The 22,359-nt window shown below is 36.4% G+C and overlaps 1 protein-coding gene and 2 non-coding genes across 4 annotated transcripts in view; all 3 read right to left on the bottom strand.

Moving 5' to 3' along the window:
• LOC126754150 (bone morphogenetic protein receptor type-1B) overlaps positions 1–22,359 on the bottom strand; it is a 245,045-nt gene that overhangs the window by 116,477 nt on the left and 106,209 nt on the right. The gene's annotated exons all lie outside the window — the stretch shown is intronic.
• Positions 8,170–8,242, bottom strand: Trnak-uuu (transfer RNA lysine (anticodon UUU)). Its single transcript has one exon. It is a non-coding gene; the product is annotated as a tRNA-Lys (tRNA).
• On the bottom strand, positions 8,969–9,040 carry Trnaq-cug (transfer RNA glutamine (anticodon CUG)). The gene has a single exon. It is a non-coding gene; the product is annotated as a tRNA-Gln (tRNA).

Below are 22,359 nucleotides of genomic sequence, written 5' to 3'. Positions count from 1 at the left end.
GCAAAGACAAAACTCGATGGAAGAATCTACCGTTGTGCAAAACTACTAAATTCTTGTGAAAAGCGGCAGATCATAAATACACAAAGTTACTACTGGCGTTCAATAGAAGAGACTGTAGGAATATGATTGAAATGCTCACTGGTTACAGTCTGATGGCGGCACTCGCCTGCAAAATGGGACTGACAGTTCAAGAACGGTAAGGCCCAAACTGGTACATGTGGGACTTATTAGCTTACTAGACTAATCTAACTTAACAAACCGGTGTCGAAGATTAAATTTCATTGGTCCGAAGATCTAAATATCGACAATATATATTTCTCACTCTTTCTGATATGAATACCTTTGAATTACGCAATGAGAGACCATCTCCTGTTCTCCAAAAAAATATTTTTCCAACGGAAATGATTTAGAGTTTCCTCTTTTCTGTGAAAGCGAGTTTACGTCAAATAACATCAAAGCTGATTATTTTCGTCCATCGTACAACTTGTCCTAGCCAAACCTTTCCTTCTTGCCAGGTCCTTTTCCATCTGGTCTTTCCAACGGAGTGATGGTTTTCCACTTCCTCAGCTTCTTCCGGCGGGTACTGCGTCCCATTCTTTCAAAGCTGGAGTGTTTTCGTGCATTCGAACGACATCAGGGTTAAATACACAACACACCACAAATATTTCTTGAGCACAAAACTTTGCCGCTTGAAAATTTAGCTGAGTCAATTTGGTCGATGAGACGTAGGTGGCGTTACGCTGCTATTTTATTTTTAATTCGACAACGAATCAGCAGAGTCCTCTGACAGTTTTGTTCCTGTCTAGGAAATCGATATAGATCGTACCTTTTGAATCCCAGACAATCTTGAGGCCGATAGAACTATATTCGGCTTCCACAGGTTCTTTGGGTGTAGTCCAATGTTTTGACTGTTCCTTAGTCTCTGGTGTACCAGTAAATTCACTTATTGTCAACGGTTACGAAACGCCAGAGAAAGTTTTTCGAAACTAAGAAGACCTTCTTATGTCCAATATTTCATGCATGAGTTGATCTACGCAGTCTTTTGAGTAACTTACTGCCTCAGCTACCTGACGCAATTTCAATCGCCAATATGAGATCGTCGATTTTTCTCAAGTTGTCCGGGGCAATTGTTTTCGGGACACACGTGGTCAAAACCATGAGTCCGATTCAGGCTACGAAAATTTTAACAGTAGCCGCGTACCAGAATGTACCATCTTTTGCGATTGTGTTGTTATCGGTCGCCTTCGTATAAACGTTATTAACAAACGCGGATCTTCTTCTTTGTTGGCGTAGACACCGTTTACTCGGCTATAGCCGACTCACCACCAGTAAATATTGCTTCTGTTCGGCGAGTATGGCCCAGCATCCGGTAGTTCATTATACGCTGACAATGTTGCGCAATTCTCGCACTTTATTAGTGGGTGGTCAGAAAGTGTGCATCCAAGCAACTGCTCTCCACCACAAAACCAGTCGCTGGCTGAAGTAATTTTCGTTTCAGGTTACAAAAGAAAACCACTGATTTGTATTTTTCCCCCACACACAAATTTAAATTACAACACCAACGAGCAATAAAAAAGGAAGGCAACGGAGAACAAACACAAAATACCGTGTGTGGGTTTCTGCTTTGCGGTTTTAGCAGTGAAGTGACTTGATTTCCACATTTAATTAATATAAATTAAAAAATAAACCAAGCAGATTTCCCCCACACACATGCCTATAAAGATGAGTGTGTGTATGTGGGTCTTCGTAAGTGCGTTGATGAATGAAGTCGACGTAACCGCAGGTAACGTAGAGAACGCAAGACGGCTACAAAGTTGTAATTGCCAACGAGCGTACCGAGGTACCAACGCGCCAACGCTCTTTTTGCAGCAATCTTCCGAACGGCGGCCGGATTACATAGTCACATTAGCGGCCGTAGCAGCAGTGCGCGTCTTTACAACCGTCTTCATTGTCGTCGGCGTCATTGTGTGTGCAGAAACCGCAAACGTGTGCCATAACTCAGCTAAAATGGGTATAATTTGTGCGTTGCCACAGCCAACTCCCAGCCCTCAGGTCTCAGCTGCCAGCTCCCAACTCCCAATGTGACCAACTAATGAAAGCGTTCGCTCGTTGCTGTTGGTTGAACTCTAAAGCGGCTAAAGTGACGCTACACCGGTAATTTGTAGAGACGCGGTCTTAGTCGTTCGTTGCTTCGCCGCTGGGCACGGATGTTCTTGTCATTTCTCTGACAGATGACTTTTAGACGCTTTGCAGCTAGCGCTTAGAAGCATGATTGTAGTTTGCGTCTGTAAATTAGTATTTGTCGCTCCGTTCATCATTTCCTATGTACTTTTGAATGCTGGCGCGAACCAAGTGCCGAGCGTGGTAAGCTGTAAATCGCTTAAACTAAGTTCCACGATGCTATTTGTTGTACTATGCAGTTAGTACATACGCTTATACTTATTTTCATATAACATCAATCAGTTGGCTAGCGCAACTCTCCACCAACTGTTACAGCAACACTTTGAGAAGCTGTCATTCAAAGCGTTGGCAATTCAACGCTTAAATTTTTTATTCACTAATCGCATTGCTTTTCCAATGCCACTGCAACGAGCCGACTACTTGGCCTTAACCAGTTCCGTGGACTCCTGCCACGTCTGCATGCTGCCACAGCTGTTCGCGGCATAGTGGCCGGCCTACGCGCTTCCTGCCACATCAGTGTCTGCTTCATCTGCAATTTTCGCCATCATCATGTGTTCGGCCTCTTCATCCATCTTCGCCGCCTCGGTTTCGTTCAAGCATTCGGTGTTTGTGTGAGCTTGTCTTGCTTGGTGCTACGTTCTATAATTAAATGTTGTGGTTATGTGACTTCGATACGATCAACCATTGCCTGTCCCAACTTAACTATAGCTGCATATGCACAATATATACCCATAAAGGGTGTTCAGTAGGGAGTCCCATCAAGACGATTTGTTTTGCAATATAGAAGCAGTCTAGAAATCCTACCATCATCACTATTAGGAAGTTATTAGTAACTAACTCAGAGTGAAGAAGAAACTGCAGCAGAAAGGTAAATGGAAAGATGGATGTATTGAACTAATTGTAAAACTCGAGCTCTTTGACGTCTCTGGTGAATTGGAACATCATTAAACTGCGCACTCTGCGTTAGAGTTGGCTTTTGACCTCAACAGTAGACTCAGAACCTCAACCAAATTCAATAAAAACTTTTTACTCAACGTCTGATTCCTGCTTTCCAATAAGACTAGAGAGAAAGGAGTTGGTAGCTCGTGCTTTTTTCGCACTATTACGCCAAGTCTTTGACCTTAGCCGCTATACGAATTTCAATTCAATATATTGGAACAGTTTACTAAACAGTGAATCGATCATTAAGTTGGTATTCAGACATTTTTGAGACAATTTTTTTGCAGAAAATCCAGTCTTTCCTTCACCAACTTTATCCCTAAAAATTTCGACCACTGCTAGCAAAATGTACCTCCTGATGTCCTTTTCTGTGCTCAGGTGCTGATGAGGAATATTTGAATGGGAAGAAGTCACTGTAGAAAAGAAAAAAGGATCACTGTTTTTCATGCAGTAGACGTATTTCTGAAGTGTAGCCTCTTTTAGTGAAGTGAGATTCATACCGACAGCAAAGCCACAATACTAGCATTGAGCATGCTTCTTGAGCACTCAACATTAATCATGAAATGTCTGTCTTCACTATCAGTAGCATCAAGCTACTTCATTGTCAAATTGGCGGAATCGCCAAGCGAAGCTGAAGCGTTGATTAACGACTAGCTCTGTGAGATCCTTTTGGCGCAGTGTAGAACGCTGAGTACTTCTTTTTTATTGGCCTGGACACCGCTTACGCGCTTATAGCCGAGGGTACAGGATGATGAAGGCATATTTAGAAGTCCATGCAAGTGAGGAAAGCTCTCTGAGCACCATTCACTTGGGGGTTTCCGGAAATGATTCTTTCACATATGGCTCAAGCAGCTCACGACTTCCGGAATTAGACCAAGTATCCTCTGGGTAGCCAAAAAAAAACATTCGTTTGAAGCCGAGCTGAAGTGAGAAGACGAAATGTTTCTTCCCAGGGTTGTGCGCTGGGTTTGGAACCCGCCACGTAAAACACAAAATCCCCAATGAAAAGAACAATTGGAGTACTTGCTATTAACAAAGTTCGGCATGCCCCAATAATAGCAGTTGTTACTAAACATTATTCTACAGGCAAAAGTTAATGAAGTAAGGTGAGGTGAAAAAATACAGGCACTTTCTCCTCTATTGTACAGCTTTTGTAAGACTGAGGTTAAAATATCTCGGGAGTCTTTGTGTAAAACCGAGGGAAATAACCAAAACTATTATTAGCCGCCTCGGCAAATCGTCATGATTTACCGAAAACTGGGAGTGAGCGAGTGAGCTCCTTGTTGGCGTTTGTAACAGGAGCGATCCTCTAATCTAACCCACAGATTTTTTTCTTGGACTTTTTGCTATTCCTTTATTTTGTTCTCTTTATAAACGATTTTAATTAAATGAGGCAAACCCGTCTTTTCGCGATGCAGTTATATCATATTTTTTATATTTATAAGAATAATATTTTTCCTGCGTGACACCCTGTACTCGATACTCTTGAAATTACTCGATTGACTTGGAAGCCGTTTATCGTTTAATAAATTGTGCCACACGGATTAGGTTATTTATTAATGTGTTTATAAATTAATATCGACGATTTATGCCAACGCGCCGACAACAACAACAAAAATAACATGACATAATTATAAGAAAAATAGTAATAAATAGTACTCGTATGCCACTACGGACAACACAGCAAACGGGCCGCAATTTTCGCATTTTTCTTGTACGCTAAAAGTTGTACTTTTATACCCTACACAGGGTATATTAAAATGGCCACGAAGTTAAAACGACCAAGCCTTCTCGGAGAGCCTATAAATCAATATATATGTATGTACAAGTATATGTATGTAAATGTGACGATCTGAGTTGATTTACCTATATCCGTCTGTCTGTCTGTATACATATATGCAAACTAGTGCCGCACTGTCTAAAATATCTGAAATTTTGTACAGGTTCTTTTCTCGCCAAAGCTTATTTAACGAAAACGGTCCACTATAGCGTATAGCTGCCATGCAAACTGAACGATCTAAATAAATTATTATATGAAGAACTATTTTCTTTGACGATATATCTTTATGGAGATTTATGGAGATCAGATCGGACTACTATAGCACATAGCTGCCATACAAGGTGACCGAACATAATCAAGTTCTTGTATGGAAAATGTATTATTTGACGAGATATCTTCACGAAATTCGGCATAGATTATTTTCCAAAGCCACTCTACGATATCCGAAGAAATTTTACGGATTAGACTACTATAGCGCATAGCTGCCATACAAAGTGGCCAAGCAAAACCAAGTTCTTTTATGGAAAAATTTACTATTTGACAAGATATCTTTAAGAAATTCAACACAGATTATTGTCCAAGGTGGCGCTACAATCTCTGAACAAATTGTTCGAATCGGACCACCATACCATATAACTAACTTATAAACTAACCGATACAAATCAAGTAAAAAAAAAATTGTTAAACCCATTTATGATATAAAAATATGTGCGGGGTATTGTAGCTTCTGCGCTGGCAAAGTTTACGTTCCTTCTTGTTTTTGTTTACTATTTTCTTATCTTTTAATGTTTTTTTGTGCTTTATTGCTTCAATCATGTAACTTTGCAACATTGAGTGCTATTTTTTCACATTTTAACTACTTTACACGCGGCTGTTTTTGCTTTTCCTCATGTTGTTTTTGTTGTTTTCACCTCTTTTCGCTTTATTGCCATGCTCCCCTCTCTTTATGAAAATTAATGAGCAACTAATTTGATAATAATTTTCGTTAAACTCGCAATTCAACAAGTTAACTAACCACTTTGTTAGTCAGCGCCTGCGGTACATATGTACATACATATATGTTAACCTAATAAGCTGCACATACATAGGTACATATATGTATGTATGTACATACATTTATTATATATTTTTATAAACGTACTTATGCGTGTCTGGTTTGAAAGGAATTAGCGTTAGCGGCTGTTGTTGGAAAAATTGCCACTTAATTGAAAAATTGTAACGGCGATAAAGAAAACGGCTAAGTAGAAAATAAAAGAAAATATATACATATGTACATAAATATATGTATACACACACATACATAAGTATATACATATGTATGTAAGTACATTCATAAGTGTTGCGGAAAAATAAGTTGCTCTGCAGTCCACTTGAAAATGAATAATTTACGCTTTTCATGCTTTTAAGTGGCATTTATGACACCACCACCCGGTTGGGTGGACACAAACAACGCACACACACACATACTCAAAAACATGTACGAGTAACCGTAAACAAGCCACGCGTGTGGAGTGACAAATGTGGGCCACACATCAAGATGTCGCTTTGCGGCGAAAACCATAGCTGGATTGGTTTGCGATTAGCGAAAATTTAATTTTAAGTGGAATAAATATTTTTCCTCGATAAAAATTAAAACACAAAAAAAGCAAATATAATTTTAGTACTAGAAATATTAATATAAAAAAGTAAGGGGAAGCTAAATTCGAATGGACCTGAAAACTTTATACTCTATAAGCCTTTTGAAGCATATTTATTATAATGACGGTCACTTTTACCAATATATACATATATACATACATATATGGTTTAAAGTCAAATTTTAAAATTATGGATATTTTTTTTACTAGGTCCACTCCAACCATGGCACTTAACGCCATTTTGCACATAGTACACGTAGACATCTTCGAAAGGTGTCTGGCTGCGAAAGTTGCTATCAGACTCAGAAAATCTGGGTCTTACAAAAACACGTATTTGAACACTTGAATATCCTCACAAACTTTGACTTCATACTGGATCACTTGGATCATGAAGTCGCCAAACCGAGCTCTGGCGACTCCTTCTCTGCTCATAGTTTCGGGTGGGAAGAAGCCGTTGGTAGAGAGGAGGTGAGCTTCTTTACGGACGGGTCAAAGTTTGGAGGGAAGGTTGGTGGAGGGGTTTACCATCAGGAGCTCAACTCCTTCAGACTTCCTGTCCATTGCAGTGTCTTCCAAGCTGAGGTTGAGTCATTAAGGTAGCAATAGATCTACTGCCTCCTTCAGAGAAGTGACCATTCACTCAGATAGCAGAACGGCAATACTAGCCTTGAACTCTTTCACAGCGCGTTCAAGGTTGGTCGAGGAGTGCCTAACCTCGCTATCAATAGCATCGAGTATCTCTGTTATAATACCAGTATGGGTGCCATAGCGATTATGAAGGAAATTGCAAAGGTGATGAGCTAGCAAGGAAATGGGAATGGGTCGGTGGTCCCGTGGTCTTGTGTTCACTTCTAGATAGCTGGGATTCGCGGAAGCTTGGCCAGCACTGGGTCACCATCGATACATGCGCTGTCGTCTTTTGGTCCAAGATCGACCGCAAGAGGTCTAGTAATCACTTTGCCCTCAGTAAGGCTGCCTGCTCCCTGTAGGGTTTTTAACAGACCATTGCTCTATTAGCGTACAAGGTGTAAGGTTGGGAATCTTACCAGACGCCATTTGCAGAAGCTGTATGGAAGAAGATGACGTGTAAACAACTCAACACTTTCTTCTAGACTGTCTTGCAGCGGGAGTGGATATTAAACGCCTGTCCAATTTGTATTGCGTACTAACCTAACCTAATCTATATTAGGTTTATGGGCACCAGGGTAAGCATTAAACCGATTTAACCCATTTTCGATAAGAAAATGGGTCAATTCTTATCGCGAAAAGATTTTCTCAGAATTTCACTAACTTATCTCACAGATTGACCGATATTTTCGGTCTTAGGCAATGAGGTTCTCATATTCGGTATCTGCGGGCTTTAGAATACTTTCCATTCTTTGAATAGATATAATGAATATATAATTTTAAGGCCATTAGAACTAATTAACTTATAGCGAACTTAGAAGCGAATTTTTAGAATCCAAATAACGACATTATGCCTTTGAGTATTACAATTACTATAAAAGTTGGAAAGTTTTACTACATGGCATTTGGATAATATAATATTTTTGTAAAATAAAAAATTATTAAAATAAAAAAGTGCGTATAAATATTAAAATAGAAAAATACAAATTAAAAAAAAATTGTTACCGCCCGAGCAGGGACTTGAACCCTGGACCCTTGGATTAAAAGTCCAATGCTCTACCGACTGAGCTACCCGGGCACATAATAGTACTAGTCAAATGGCTTAGCTGAATACAAGCAGTGGAGCACAGTTCATATTTACTTCGCTAAAGAACAATGTGTTTGCGTGTTTGCTTTTGACTTTGCAGCGTTCTTTTGCTAACGTATGATGTAGGGTCATGTGAGAGAAAGGTGAGAAATTACATAAAATCGTACAGGAAAACGTTGACTGGATACTCATCAGTTCATATAAATGTAGCAAGATGTAACCAAGAACAAAAATAATAAAAAGCGCAAAAAATTAGCAAAATAAAATAAAATATCTTTAAAAAAATTAAAAAAATTTAATAATTCAAAAAAAAAAACAAAAAATCAAAAAAAAATAAAAAATTAAAAAAAAAATAAAAATAAAAAAAAAAATAAAAATAAAAAAAAAATAAAAATTAAAAAAAATAAAAATTAAAAAAAAAAAAAAAAAATTAAAAAAAATATAAAGACAAAAAAGAAAAAAATTAAAAAAAATGCTTAAAAACCACAAAAAATGTGAAAAAATCTTAAAATGCAAAGAAAAAAAATGCAAATGAAATAAACTTTGCATATACAATATAAGAACTTTATATTAAAAAATTGAATATTAATATAAAATAATTATACGAAAATATTTTCAGTAAATAAAAAAAGCAAATAGGTAAAGCAAAATGATGCAAAAAATGCATTTAAAAGTTATTAATTCGAAATATTAAAAACAACGGCAACATGTTGTTCAAGGTTCCACCGAGATTTGAACTCGGGTCGCAGGATTCAGAGTCCTGAGTGCTAACCACTACACCATGGAACCGATGGGCACATATGGCGCTAAGGGCAATATCAGCTGTAGCGTGTGCTTGGATGTAGCAACAAAAAGGAAGATTAAGATAATTTGATCTTCGGCGCACAGAATTTGTATGATTTATTATAGGAAATGTAAATTGTTATTATGACACCATGTATGCATGTATTAATATGATGATGTAATATATTTACAAATTAATTTCATATATTTTAATTGCATAATTTCCATTTCAAACTATAGATATATTATTGATATTGCTAGTATTATTAGTGTGTATGATTTTTAGTTACATTTTTTTCATTTAAAGTCTCGCACAAAAACTGTGTTCCTAACAAGTTATATAAGCAAATAGATGTTAACGAAATTTGTAATTGTTTATCTTCGACAATCCATGACGAATAGATGTCTCATGTATTCTGGATAAGTCTAAATTGATTGAGACATTTTTGGCCGAAAATGAGCCAAATTAACGCCTATTTTAGTACGGACATTCATCCGAGAAAGTTAAAAATTTTAACCTAATCATAGCAGCTGTTGTCTTTTGGTTGCTCATGTTGTCGTCCACCGATATTTTGGGGATTTATTTTCTTTTGTTACCTCAGCTGCAAACGATAAATCGAGAAAATTTTGCTGAAAACGGGAGAGCACAAATTTTTCTTTCGACTTCGACGGCATCTTAAAAAAAAAACTATAATTTTATGTATTAGATTAAATAACTATTGATTAAGTGTTCACAATTAGCACTAAGAGCCTTACAATGTGGCAGCAGCGGTAGCAAACCTCATACAAAGGACGATGGACCCACAGACTGACTCCAGACATTCTTGCGTGGATAGAGAGACGACATGGGGACCTGAGTTTCTATCTAGCCCGAACACTGAGTGGCCATGGATGCTTTAGAAAGTCTATTTTCCAAATTAATCATGCCTTTAGTCCGGATTGTTCGACGTGAAGAGCGCATAGAAGACTCTGAAAACATATTTTTTAAACAAATGGGAAAAACTAAAATCTTCACTCGGCAGTAGTGTAACGGTGAACAAATTGACAACACTTAAGTATGTGTCAGTCCTCTCATAAAATTAAAACTGTCAGCGAAGCGTCTAATTATGACAAAACTAAGAAATCTACAATAGATTAGGAGTCAGTCAGTCCGTACAATAGAAGAGACGTACATATACTTATGGCTTTTTCTCTCCCATGAAGTTTTACTTAATCCGGTGATTCCGTGTGAGAGACATAAGTTGTGAGTAGCTTAGGTTTAGCGGTTTAGCGGATTAAAGTTCCGCACTCCGACTTTTGATTCTTCCCCTACTATAAACAAAAAATATAAACATGACAGCACAAAATGCTTTATAATGACGGCTGGAATATTAAAAGAAGTCTTAAAATCTGACAATGGACTTGTAATAAAGGTAGAGAACTATTTTTTGTCGCTAAAGTTAGATCCATACATCGAATGCTTCTTAAGATCCCTGTGCAATACTCACATTCTGAAGTTGGAGTTATTGTTTAATGATTTTCGCGAAACCACTCTCAAAGTATACTTGAATAGTTCTCCTAAAATAATCGACGCTAAATCGGAGTTTTGTAGGAAATTTAACAATTTGAGGAATATTATTAGACGCTTTCGATTGGCCGCTTCTCTGTTTACGGAAAGTTCTGCTTTCTTGTCAAAATAACCCACATCCAAACGAATTCAATAAAATAGCGACACTCTTCGAGGTTTTATGACTGATGTCAGCCAGATATGTTCGCTGACTATATATGTATGTATATATATATATATATATAATCATATATATTTTTTAATTTGAACAGTAGTCCAATTTGTCTGCTCACAATTGTTCGGTTCGTGTGATTAGTGACTTGCAAAGTAAAAAACAAAAACGCTCGCGTTTTGTCGGTTATTGCACCGTAATCAATATTAAATGCAAAATCCATATCACGAGAGAGATAGTGAATGCCATAGAGCCTTCTTTAGCTCTGATAATACATTTTTTTGGCAATTTTTGTCAATATACATATACATATGTATATGTATGTATATGGATATATTTCTTATCAAATTACGTACAATTTTTCTTATCCATATTTTCTTTATATTGATTTGTATATTTTTGACTGAAAACCTCCGTTATAAAAATGCAATAACTTATGGAATATGGTTGGACGAAAGCATGCCCGACATTTGGAATTTCAGTGTGCTCTGTCCAACCCACAAAAAGGAAGACGCCACAAACTCATTGGACCTTGTCAGTATGGCTTTTTGGCCTCAAAAATCAACGAGCGACCAGGTTTACGCCATGCGCCACATCTTGGAAAAGACCCGTGAAAAGAGTCATACAAACTGATAGATACAATTAAGTCATTGTGTGAAAATTTTTTTTTATTTTACGAGATATCCTCACAAACTTTGGCACGGATTATTGTCCAAGGTAACGCTATAATCTTCGAAAAATTTATCAGTTCGGACTACTATAGCACACAATCTGTTATAAAACTTTTTAATCGCGTGCAATTAAGTGAAATTGCGACGTTTTAAAAAATGTTTGAACTCTCCAATTTTTGTTAGTTTTCTCTTTTTGTTTTGATAAGACCTTTAGCCAATGGGTAATCGAAATTATTTATAACGGTTTTAAAGTAATCATTCTCTACTGCAGTGCATTTATAGCGCCAATAACAGAAGTTAGCAAAGCAAGGATAGAGAACTTTGCTGTTATTGTTCATAAATTTATAAATTATTTTGTTTCCCAGTGTGCAATTCGTAAATAAACATACAATAAAATAAATGCAACAACAAGCGTCGAAACACCCTGCCCTGCCCTGATAACATGACAAACATAACAAATATTGAAGAGACACCATTGAGACCAACATTTATACCACAAGAACGCTATCGTTTATTTTTGCATTATTATTGTTGTTATTATTGCTAATGGCGATTCCTGGAAATCGACCATTTGTGCTAAGTAAAAGAGTAATAAAATCGAATGTGCGCAGAATTTGCAATTTCTCCTTTTTTACTACAATACTATTTACCATATATTTGTTTTTGTTGTTTCTGTGAAAATTTCTCGCATGTGAAAATGCTCAACGCTTGACAGTACAACTTGGATCAATTTGCGCAGAAATTCACCTGCAATCGATTGACAGCCAGCGGGGCGAACCGCCGAACGCATTGCGAGCCGCACTTGTTTGCGCATGCGCAGCAAATTATGTGGCTATGGCAACAACAACAACAGCAGCGTATATTATTGTCAACAGTAGTATGCAATCGGCAATTGGCAATCGACAGTCGTCGGCCACCGTTGTACGCAGCGCTGCGCTGGTGAGGCGGTTGCAAGTGGTTGGTGGCTTGTGGCGGTGCTACTGTTCGGTCTAGTCTTGTCGATATCTTTGCATGCAGCGCGTGTGCGTGTGTGTGCACGCACGTTTGGGCGGTTATTTAATATGCAGCGTGTGGCGCTGCAGGAGCGACAACAACAATGGCAAATTGGAGCACGTGCAAATTACAAATTGTTTATTGCATTTATGAGACACTGGAGCATGACAAAAACCAACAACACTAAGTACAACAACAAATTAAATGAAACTGCGTAAGTAAATTTGCGTATTTATTGCATTTTAAATGTTATTACCTTGTTGAGTAGGCAATAAAAAACAAGTCGCGATTTGAATGCGTAAATAGCGCGTCTGGTTGACAATCGCATGGGAAAAGTGGGAGTTGTGTGCAAAAAAAATTTAATTAAAATGGAAAAAAATAATTAAAATGGAAAAAATTATCAATAAAGAAATTAATTGCACATATTTTCATACACAAGAAATTTTAATTAATGAAAGCTTTCATAAAATTCAAAAATTTTAAAATAATAAAACTTATATTTTATTCAACAAATTTGAATTAAGTTCAGGTCAATTTAATGGGATGAAAATAATTTAATTAACAAAAAAACCTTCATTTTGGCTTCACCAAAGCAATTACACCCTTCAATTTGCATTTTCGTTAGCATAAAAGGGTATAAAAAGATATTAATATAGATTTCGATCGGTAAATTTGGATGGCAGCTATAAACTATAGTAGTCCGATTTGAACAATATGCTCGGGAATTTTAGCCATACCTCAGATGAAAATCTACACCAAATCTCGTGAAGATACTTGGACAAATAAGGATGAACCATTTGGACTTTCCTCTCTTTTTTAAACAAAAAACACTGAAACTTCAAATTTAATGAGGAATGTTCATTATCAATCGAAAGAACACTCTTTGTCATTTATTTTTTGAAGATTATCGCTTTGGAACTGGCGAATGACACGTGGGATGATACTCCAAGACCTCAATCGAAGCGAGAATGTTTGCATAGACCTAAGACTTTACATATCCCCACAGGAAAAAGTCTAACGGTGTGATATCATACGATCTTGGTGGCCAATCGACCGGCCCAAATCGTGAAATTATCTGCTCACCGAAGTGTTCTCTCAATAAATTCGTTGATGCCGTTATTCGTCCTTCGGTTTTCGCCAAACTACTAAGACCTTTGGTGTACAAGTAAATTCGCACCCTTGCTTCTCCAGGTCCAGTCGCACCTATCAAATCGCAATGATTTATTTTAGTCCCGTCCGACCACAGCACCGTTCCCATACCTTAAATTCTAGGACTTGTTCATCTGTGCAAAATGTCACATCAAAATAATTATTAGTGTTTAGTACACGCTTGTCTTTCTGAAATACATAAAGTGCATTTCCGATTTTTACGATGAGTGAAATTATTCAACAAAGAAGTTCCATTAAATTTTGTGTGCGGAATGAAGTTTCTTGTGCTGAAACGGTCAGAGTGTTGGAAAAGGCCTTCGATTACACTCTCAGAGCTGGAGTGTTTGTCGCGAGCAAGTGTTTTGATTGGTTCAAATTATTCAAAAAGGGTCGAGAACGCAATTACGTTCAACCAGGACGGTCATCATCAACAACAGATGGTCAGCACGTCAATAAAATTAAGAAATTGGTGCTTGACAATCGACGTTTAACAGTCAGAAGTATTATTGGTATCGTTGGAATATCAGTGAAAACCATTTTGAAAGATCATTTGGGTCTAAGATAAGTGAAAGATTGTTTATTTCCAAAATCACTAAAATTTTTCAAAAAACAGCGTCACGTTAACGTCTGTGAAACAATGCTTTCCGACTACCAGGATGTCATGAAACGTATTATTACTAGCGGTGAGCCTTGGATCTATGCTTACGATCCGGATATAGACAATCAATCGGCCAAATATCGTGGCAAAGGTGAGCCGAAGTTGGAAAAAAACTAAGTCAAAGCAGGTCAAAAATCAAGCTTATGTTGACAGTTTTCTTTGATTATCGAGGTGTGGTGCACTCCGAATTTATTCCGACTGGCCAAACAGTCAACAACAAAGAATACTATTTGAGTGTTATGCGTCGTTTGCGCAAGGCTATTCGTTAAAAATGGCCGGAATTATGGGCCGACAAGACTTGGTTTTTGCACCACGGCATACATAGATTCTTCGTGAGTTTTTCGGCAAATTTTCGGCCAATATCGTGCCGCAAGTCGTGTAGTCGCCTGATTTAGCTCCGTGTGACTTCTGGCCATTCAGCAAACTCAAACGACCGCCCTGTGGAAGCCGTTTCAAGTCAATTGAAGACACTAAACGTGCATCGCTACGCTCATTGAAGGTTATTCCGTAAATTGACTTAAACAACTGTTTCAAGGATTGGAAAAAAACGTTGGCACAAATGTATTCGGGCCAAGAGGGATTACTTTAAGGGGGATCACATAGATTTTGAAGAATAAATTAAGAATTTTAAAATTATGAACAAATTCTTACTACATTTTTGCTCAGAGTATTATTGTTAGAATATTTTAATAAGCGAAGTAGCAAAGGTTTATTGCAAAAAAATCCCACATAAATAATGGTAAGCATGAAAAAATAAGGTGGACCCTCCCATAAAGGCATGAGTCGATATTCTATATAATTACAAAACCATTAAAATGTTATGAATGACAAGTAAAAGCAGCAAAGCAGACGGAACCAACAGACGGAAAAAATAGCTAATTAGTAAAATATACACAGAGATCGAAAATTGCCAAAAAGTAATCATACAAATTGAGGCAAATAAAAATATTATAATAAAGAAAAATAATTGAAGAAAATAAATAAACAACAAAATACCAATTAAAGACATTTAAAAATAAATTTAAAACAAAATTTAAATAAAATAAAAATTAAAAAAAAAAAAAAATAAAAAAATAAAAACGAAATAAAAAAAATAAAACATAAAAACAAAATAAAAAAAAATAAAAAAAAAATAGTAAAAAAAATAATAAAAAAAATTAAAAAATATATAAAAAAAAAAAGAAATAAATTAATTTTATATATTTTTTAAATTACATTAAAAACTGATCATCTTAAATTCATTAGTTCATGTGAATTTACGAGCTTATTTTACTTATTTCGATGTAAACTATTATTACTGTTTCTTTCATTTACATTTTTTTTTATTTTTCTCCTCAAATTAAGCACAACTCCGAACAGGCGGTCTAAGATTAATGATCGTGCGCGAAGTTCCAGCAAAAAACCACCACATAACTACATAAGTATGGGCATAATCGTACACAGTACATATTAGGTGAATGGTTTGAATGGCAAAACTGCATTATTGAAATGATATTGGTTGCTAAGCGTCGAACGTGAGCTTAGCAATTACTCTATACGACGCCAGACCCAGCTAGGTGCTCAGGTGTAGCCACACTCCAAAACTCCACTTGCACGATTCGGTGCTCTGTGGTTTGAGTACTACAGTCTGTAGTTATTATATATATGTACATAAGTATATATGTACATATTTACATATATATATATGTATTAGATGGATATATATATGTATCTATACCGCTGTAGATATCTACATTTGCAGCTATTTTAGCCTCTAACAAACAATCTACAAACTGAAAAATGATTTAATCATTAACAGAAACAAAGCAGCCATTCAACCAGACAACCAAAATTATTAGAAAAAAAAGCGTTCAAATAACAGCGTCGTAGTCAAAACTTAGAAAAAAAATCATAAAGACACACACTAATGAAGCATCTTCATGGCAAAAAGTGGGAGTGACACGCTTTAACTGCGGCCACACGAGTACATTCAACAGATGATTTGTATCTTTCTCACCATCATTTGTACAGACTGTTGTTGTACATTTAGAGCACGTGTCTTACAGATGAGCAACATAAAAAAGAGAAGATTATTGTGCTTAAAAAATTGTTGTTGATGATGATTATGCTTAAGAAAACTGAACTGAGCCTGAGGTTCATGGAAAAAACAAAACACTGAAATGGTGAGAGTAGGAGGTAGTAGAAGACCTAAAAACTTTCACACTCAAGGAGGAGAGAAAAATTGTACGGTATGGCTGGAAGAGGTGGTATAGATGGAAGAACTAGATCCAGTCTATGAGAAGAAGGTTGCAAGTAGCCAATAATAATACCAAAAGTATTTCTATACAATTTTTTTTAGAAAAGTTCGAAATCAAGTTTCAAAATACTTTTTCTTCGGAATATATAATTGCTTTTAATTCGTAAAGCTGCTAGAATTATTTTTTATTTATTCTAAGCAACACGCTCCCGCAATTTTATTAAGAAAACTCACATATTGGCCGATGTATGCGGTATAAAGTCACCTAGAAGTTGGAAAATCTTTATAGTATTAGGTATATAGGGGCTCAGGGAACCCGATTCAACCTATTTTTGATACATAGAGATCTTATTATCAAGAAAAGATTCTGTCTGAATTTGAATTGTATATTTCAATTGACCAATATGTTCGGTAAAAAGTCAACTACAGGTACTGGCGTCCAAATATTCGGTACCTAGGGGCTTGAACACTTTTTGTTGGATTTGGACAAGTTTTGGTCATAAGGTGGTATACTTTAAAGGAATTATTAGTGCAAAGTTTTATCCCGTTATATTAACTGGTTCCTGATTTGTACACTTGAATGGAAACAATCTGATGGAATTTAAAATTTGTGATATATGGAAAGGCAGGGCTGCAATCCGATTTCGCCCATTTTCTCACTGTAACATAAAAATATTAGAGGATTGCCACAGAGGATGCCACATATCATATTTGATTGAAATCAGTCGAATGGGTCCTGAGATATGTGATTTTACCTAAACGTAGACGGTGCCACGCCCATCGATGGTTTTAACACCGGCTCGTATAAGGTTTCGGTGAATGGCGTTTTGTGGGCGTGGCTGTGGTCCGATTACGGAGATTTACGAACCCGTTTTTTTTTAAATAGGGAACGCGCATACCAAGTTTCATCAAGATATCTCAATTTGTATTCAAGTTACAGCTTGCACGGACGGACGGACGGAGCGACAGTCACTCGGATTTAAACTTTTCTCGTCATCCTGATCGTTTATATTTAACCCTATATCTATTTCACTTTCTATTGTTACGGAGGCTGCTATATATATTTCTGGCCTAGGCAACACTAAGTGTTGCCAGGTGCAATCTGACGTTTCCATTGGAAAGTTTGACATTTTTTAGCATAACATCACTCAGAACGTTTTGTCATTTAATCGTGAATTGTTTTATTTACATGAAATTCATCTCGTCCAAAAAATGGAATTAACTCGTGAACATTTTCGTGCGATCATTTTTCACAACTTTCGACGTGGATTATCACGACAAGAGTGCATCGATGAACTAAAATCTTTGTATGGCTATGAAGCACCATCCTATAGCACTGTGAAAAACTGGTACAACGAATTCAATCGTGGTCGACGCTCGCTCAAAGACGAATTCCGTGAAGGTCGTCCAAAAACAGCCGTTGTGCCAGAAAACATCGATGCCGTACGTGAACTAATAATGCAAGACTTTCATGTAACATACTTTCAGATAGAGGCATGCCTATGCATTTCTCCCACCAGCATACATTCGATATTGCATGAACACCTGGCCGTAAAAAAGGTTTGTTCTCGTTGGAACCCGCACAATTTGACAATCGCTCAAAAAAAGGCTCGTGTGGATTGTGTGGATTGGTGTAAAGAGATGCTGAAAAAAATCGCGGTGCTTCAAAAGACGTTTATAAGATCGTCACAGGTGACGAATCATGGATCTAAGGTATGAGCCCGAAACAAAACAGCAATCGACCGTGTGGGTCTTCAAAGACGAGCCAAATCCAACGAAAGTTGTTCGTGGAAGAACCACTTCGAAGCAAATGGTCGCTTGTTTATTCGGCAAAACTGGTCATGTGGCGACTGTTCCGCTTGAGCAACGTAGGACGGTCGATTCTGAGTGGTACACCACCATTTGTTTGCCTGAAGTCTTCGGAGAAATTCGAAAAACGAACAAGAGAAGACGAATCATTGTGCACCATGACAATGCGAGCTCTCACACATCGGCTCAAACCAGCGCCTTTTTGACCGGCCAAAACGTCGAATTGATGGGTCATCCGCCGTACAGCCCTGACTTGGCACCCAATGACTACTTTTTATTCCCACACAACAAGAAAATAATGCGTGGTCAACGATTTTCGTCGCCAGAAGATGCTGTTGAAGCATTCGAAAAACCATGTTTTGTAGGTGTCTCAATCGGAGTGGAAAAAGTGCTTCGAAAATTGGTTTGAGCGCATGCAAAAGTGTATAAATCTTGATGGAGAATATTTTGAAAAACAATAAAACCATTTTCGTTGATAAATATTCCTATTTTCATTATTAGGCCAGAAATACTTATATATAGCAGCCCTCGTATTATTGAATTTTATATTTCCTTAAAATTTATATAAAAAATTAATTTGTGCTTTTAAATTCGTTAATTATTTTAATTTTAAATGAATTTAGTTTTTAATAATTTTCTTTATAATCCTATTTAATTTTTTTGTTTTTTTTTGTACGTTTTTTTTTTGTACGTATCAATTATTAACGTTTTCAATATTATTTATAAATTAATGATTTTATTTTTAATTTTCCACTTTTCCAATTATTTCTTCATTAAACAGCATTTACCTATTTAATTTAATTTCAAACAAATTAATTCACTTTTTAATTTCACTGCGCTTTATTTAAATCCTATCAAAATCTCAATGCCACGCGAATTTGCGCATTTTATCTCAGTTATCTACCGCCTCCCCATTTTATTTAAATATAAGTATCTGCAGCCAATTTTCAGTTGTCTATTTGCACTTGCATACATTTATGGCTACACTGGTGGCGGTAAATATTCGACATTTTTAATTTAATTATAAAATGATCGCCAAACTCAGTTCATTTCAAAATTTCTTCATTTCACACCAAAAAGAAATTCATAAGTGCGTTTCATGAACGTAACCTTTAAACGGCTTAAAATTAGAACATAATTAAAATTATTTTAGACACTTTGAGGATTCATGGTGTAAAAAAGTCAGAATATCAGAATACTGTCAAACCGCTATTCATGTTGCATTGGATTTTGTTGCTTTGGATTAGCACTGAATTATTCAGTCGCAAAACAAGCGCTCTTTAAAACTAGAAACCATTCTAGATGTCTAAAAAACACCTAGTTTCAAAATTGTTGTCTGAACTTTTATCAAAACATTTTAAATTTTACATTTTACATACGGAAAGTTTGAGAAAGACATAGAAATTCATTAAATAAAGGGTGATCCATTTTGAGGTTCCCTACTTAAATAAAAAAAAAAAATCACAGAAACTTCAACAACCTTTGGCATTTATATTTTGAAGATTATGTCTTTAAAATATTGGCCGCGGCTACGTCTTAGATGGTCCATACGTTGAGTCTAATTTTCGCTGACTCGTTCGAGCTGACTGATAACTGGCGAATGATAAGCCTGATGACTTTCTCCAAGGCCTGAATCAAAGCGGGATTGTCCGCATAGACTTTAGACTTTACATAATCCCACAGGAAAAAGTCTAACGGTGTGATATCACATAACCTTGATGGCCAATTGACCGGCCCAAAACGTGAAAATATCTACTCACCGAAGTGTTCTCTCTATAAATCAATTGATCGATGCGATGTGTGGGAAGTGGCGCCGTCTTGTTGAAACCAAATGTCGTCGATATTACCAGCTTCAATTTCAAGCATCAGATAGACGGTTATTATGACGCGATAACGGTTGCCATTGACGGTTACGTTCTCGCCAATATAATTTTTGAAGAAATATGGACCTGTAAGCATTGGCTCACAAACTACATCAAATCGTTGTTCTTTTCTGGATGAAATGGCAGCTCTTGAATTTCTTCAGGTTGCTCTTCGTCTCAAATACGGCAATTTTGCTTGTTTACAAAATTTGGCTCGTAAACGTTGGATCATTTTGGAACTTTTCAAGAGCCCATAAAGCGAGTCGATGTTTATTGGGAAGGTCGAGCGGCTTCAATTTAAGATCTCGACGTAAATTGTACCAAGTCATTCCATACGTCAGTTTGAGTTGCTGCGAACGACGCCGAAACGACTCTCCACGGTCTTCGTGTACAAACGTGTAAACGTTGTGCAGAAGTAAGTCTTTCCATGATGTAATGCCATACAATACTGAACAAAAATAACATGACAGCTTGACACGATGTGATTTGTCAAAAAATGGCTACTAAAAAAGTACCTCTACTTGAACCACCCGTTACAATATATTTAAGGTACATATATTTAAGATTATTGTTCGAAACTTTGAACTAGATGCAGCAAATATTGTCGGAGATATGGGCCTATTTTTAAGCATTTTTTAACTTAGTGTAATCTACTCTCAAACCTTAAAGCGTTGGACCATTCGAATAGAAATTTTCACAGGAACTTCTTAGAAATTTTTGTCAGGTTATGAACAAAGAGACAAAATAATACTAATTTTTGTTTGTAGTGTCTAAATCAGCTGTGATGATGCAATGGATTCTTTCGCTGACGAACAAATCAAATCTTCTCGGTGACGAGTTTAATTACTTTCATTTTTGTATAGCGATATCTTGCTAAATCTAGTAGAATAGTGATTTGATGTGCTCTTGTGACTAAATGTCGAACGTAACTTAATCTAAAGTATACACTATATTAGCAAGATGAGCAAAATCAATTTAAGCATGCCCATCTACATATCTGTACGAACTAGTCTCTCAGTTTCTGAGATATCGATCTGAAACTTTGCACTCGTCTTTTTCGCCCAAAGAAGCTGATTATACAGCCAATATGGGACCACAATAACATATACATAGCTGGCATACAGGCGGAACGATCGGTTCAAGTGCTTGTAAGGATAACTTTTTCATTTGATGAGATATCTTTAGCCAACTCGAAAGGAACTAACCAATCAAAATAAAGTTCTTATAAGAAATATTTTATACTTGTGAACGGTATTAATGATACGGTGTGCCCTAGGTTTACGTGTTTTTTTTTGTTTTTTTTTTTAATTTTAGGTAATTTTATGCAGAAAAAATCTTCCTCGTCTACCGACACCTTACTTTGAAGGTACTTTTGAAGTTCGGCTAAGTGATCAAGGAAGTGAAGAAGAAGAAGAAGAATTTCTGAAGAAAATTTTTCAGAATCAATTGGCAAGTATTAAAGTACATCAAATTCTGTAAATGAAGTATATAATAATTCGAATTATTTATTTATTTATTAAATACACTGCCGCCTCAAAAAAAAAGATAACAAAAAAACGCGTTTTTTCCGACTTTCAAGCGGGTATAACACTCTTAACGAAGCTAAGCATAGCTTAAAAGAAAACATTTTGTTCAAAATTATTACATATTATTTAACACTTTCAAACACATAATCATAAATTGCGAATACTTATGACCGCCAGTGTATTTATACTATATAGACATACATACTGTATGTAAAACCAGTATTCGCATTATTCACTAAATTAATTTAAATCGTCAACATCAACAGCGAATGAGCTATAAAAATAACAACAACAACAAGCAGGCAAAGCATCAAAAGCGGTGGCAAGCATAGTTAATTGATTCGCCAAGCCAGAACAGATAAAATTTGTTTGATGTGACTGCAGCGCAACAAACAAACACACATACATACATACATACAAACATATCTACACTAAATAACACATGTGATTGTTTATGCATACGCATATACATACATATGTGCATATATAAGCAAATGCAAGTGTGCATTTAATTGACAACACGACTGTTTTGGCTCGTTGCAGATCTCGGCAGCTCAGCGACTCAGCAGCTCAATAATGGCGCGCGTTGGCTGCCGTTGCCAAGTGTTTCGAATGCAACGAATTATTAGAATTTTATTGCACATTTTGTTGTTGTTGTTGTTTCTACGTAAGTTGTTGTTGTTGTAATTGTTGATGCTATTGT

The sequence above is a fragment of the Bactrocera neohumeralis genome, chromosome 3 (genome assembly GCF_024586455.1).
Source record: "Bactrocera neohumeralis isolate Rockhampton chromosome 3, APGP_CSIRO_Bneo_wtdbg2-racon-allhic-juicebox.fasta_v2, whole genome shotgun sequence".
Classification (NCBI taxonomy): Eukaryota; Metazoa; Arthropoda; class Insecta; order Diptera; family Tephritidae; genus Bactrocera; species Bactrocera neohumeralis.
The sequence above is the reverse complement of the archived record's forward strand: the minus strand, read 5'-3'. Positions and strand labels throughout refer to the sequence as shown.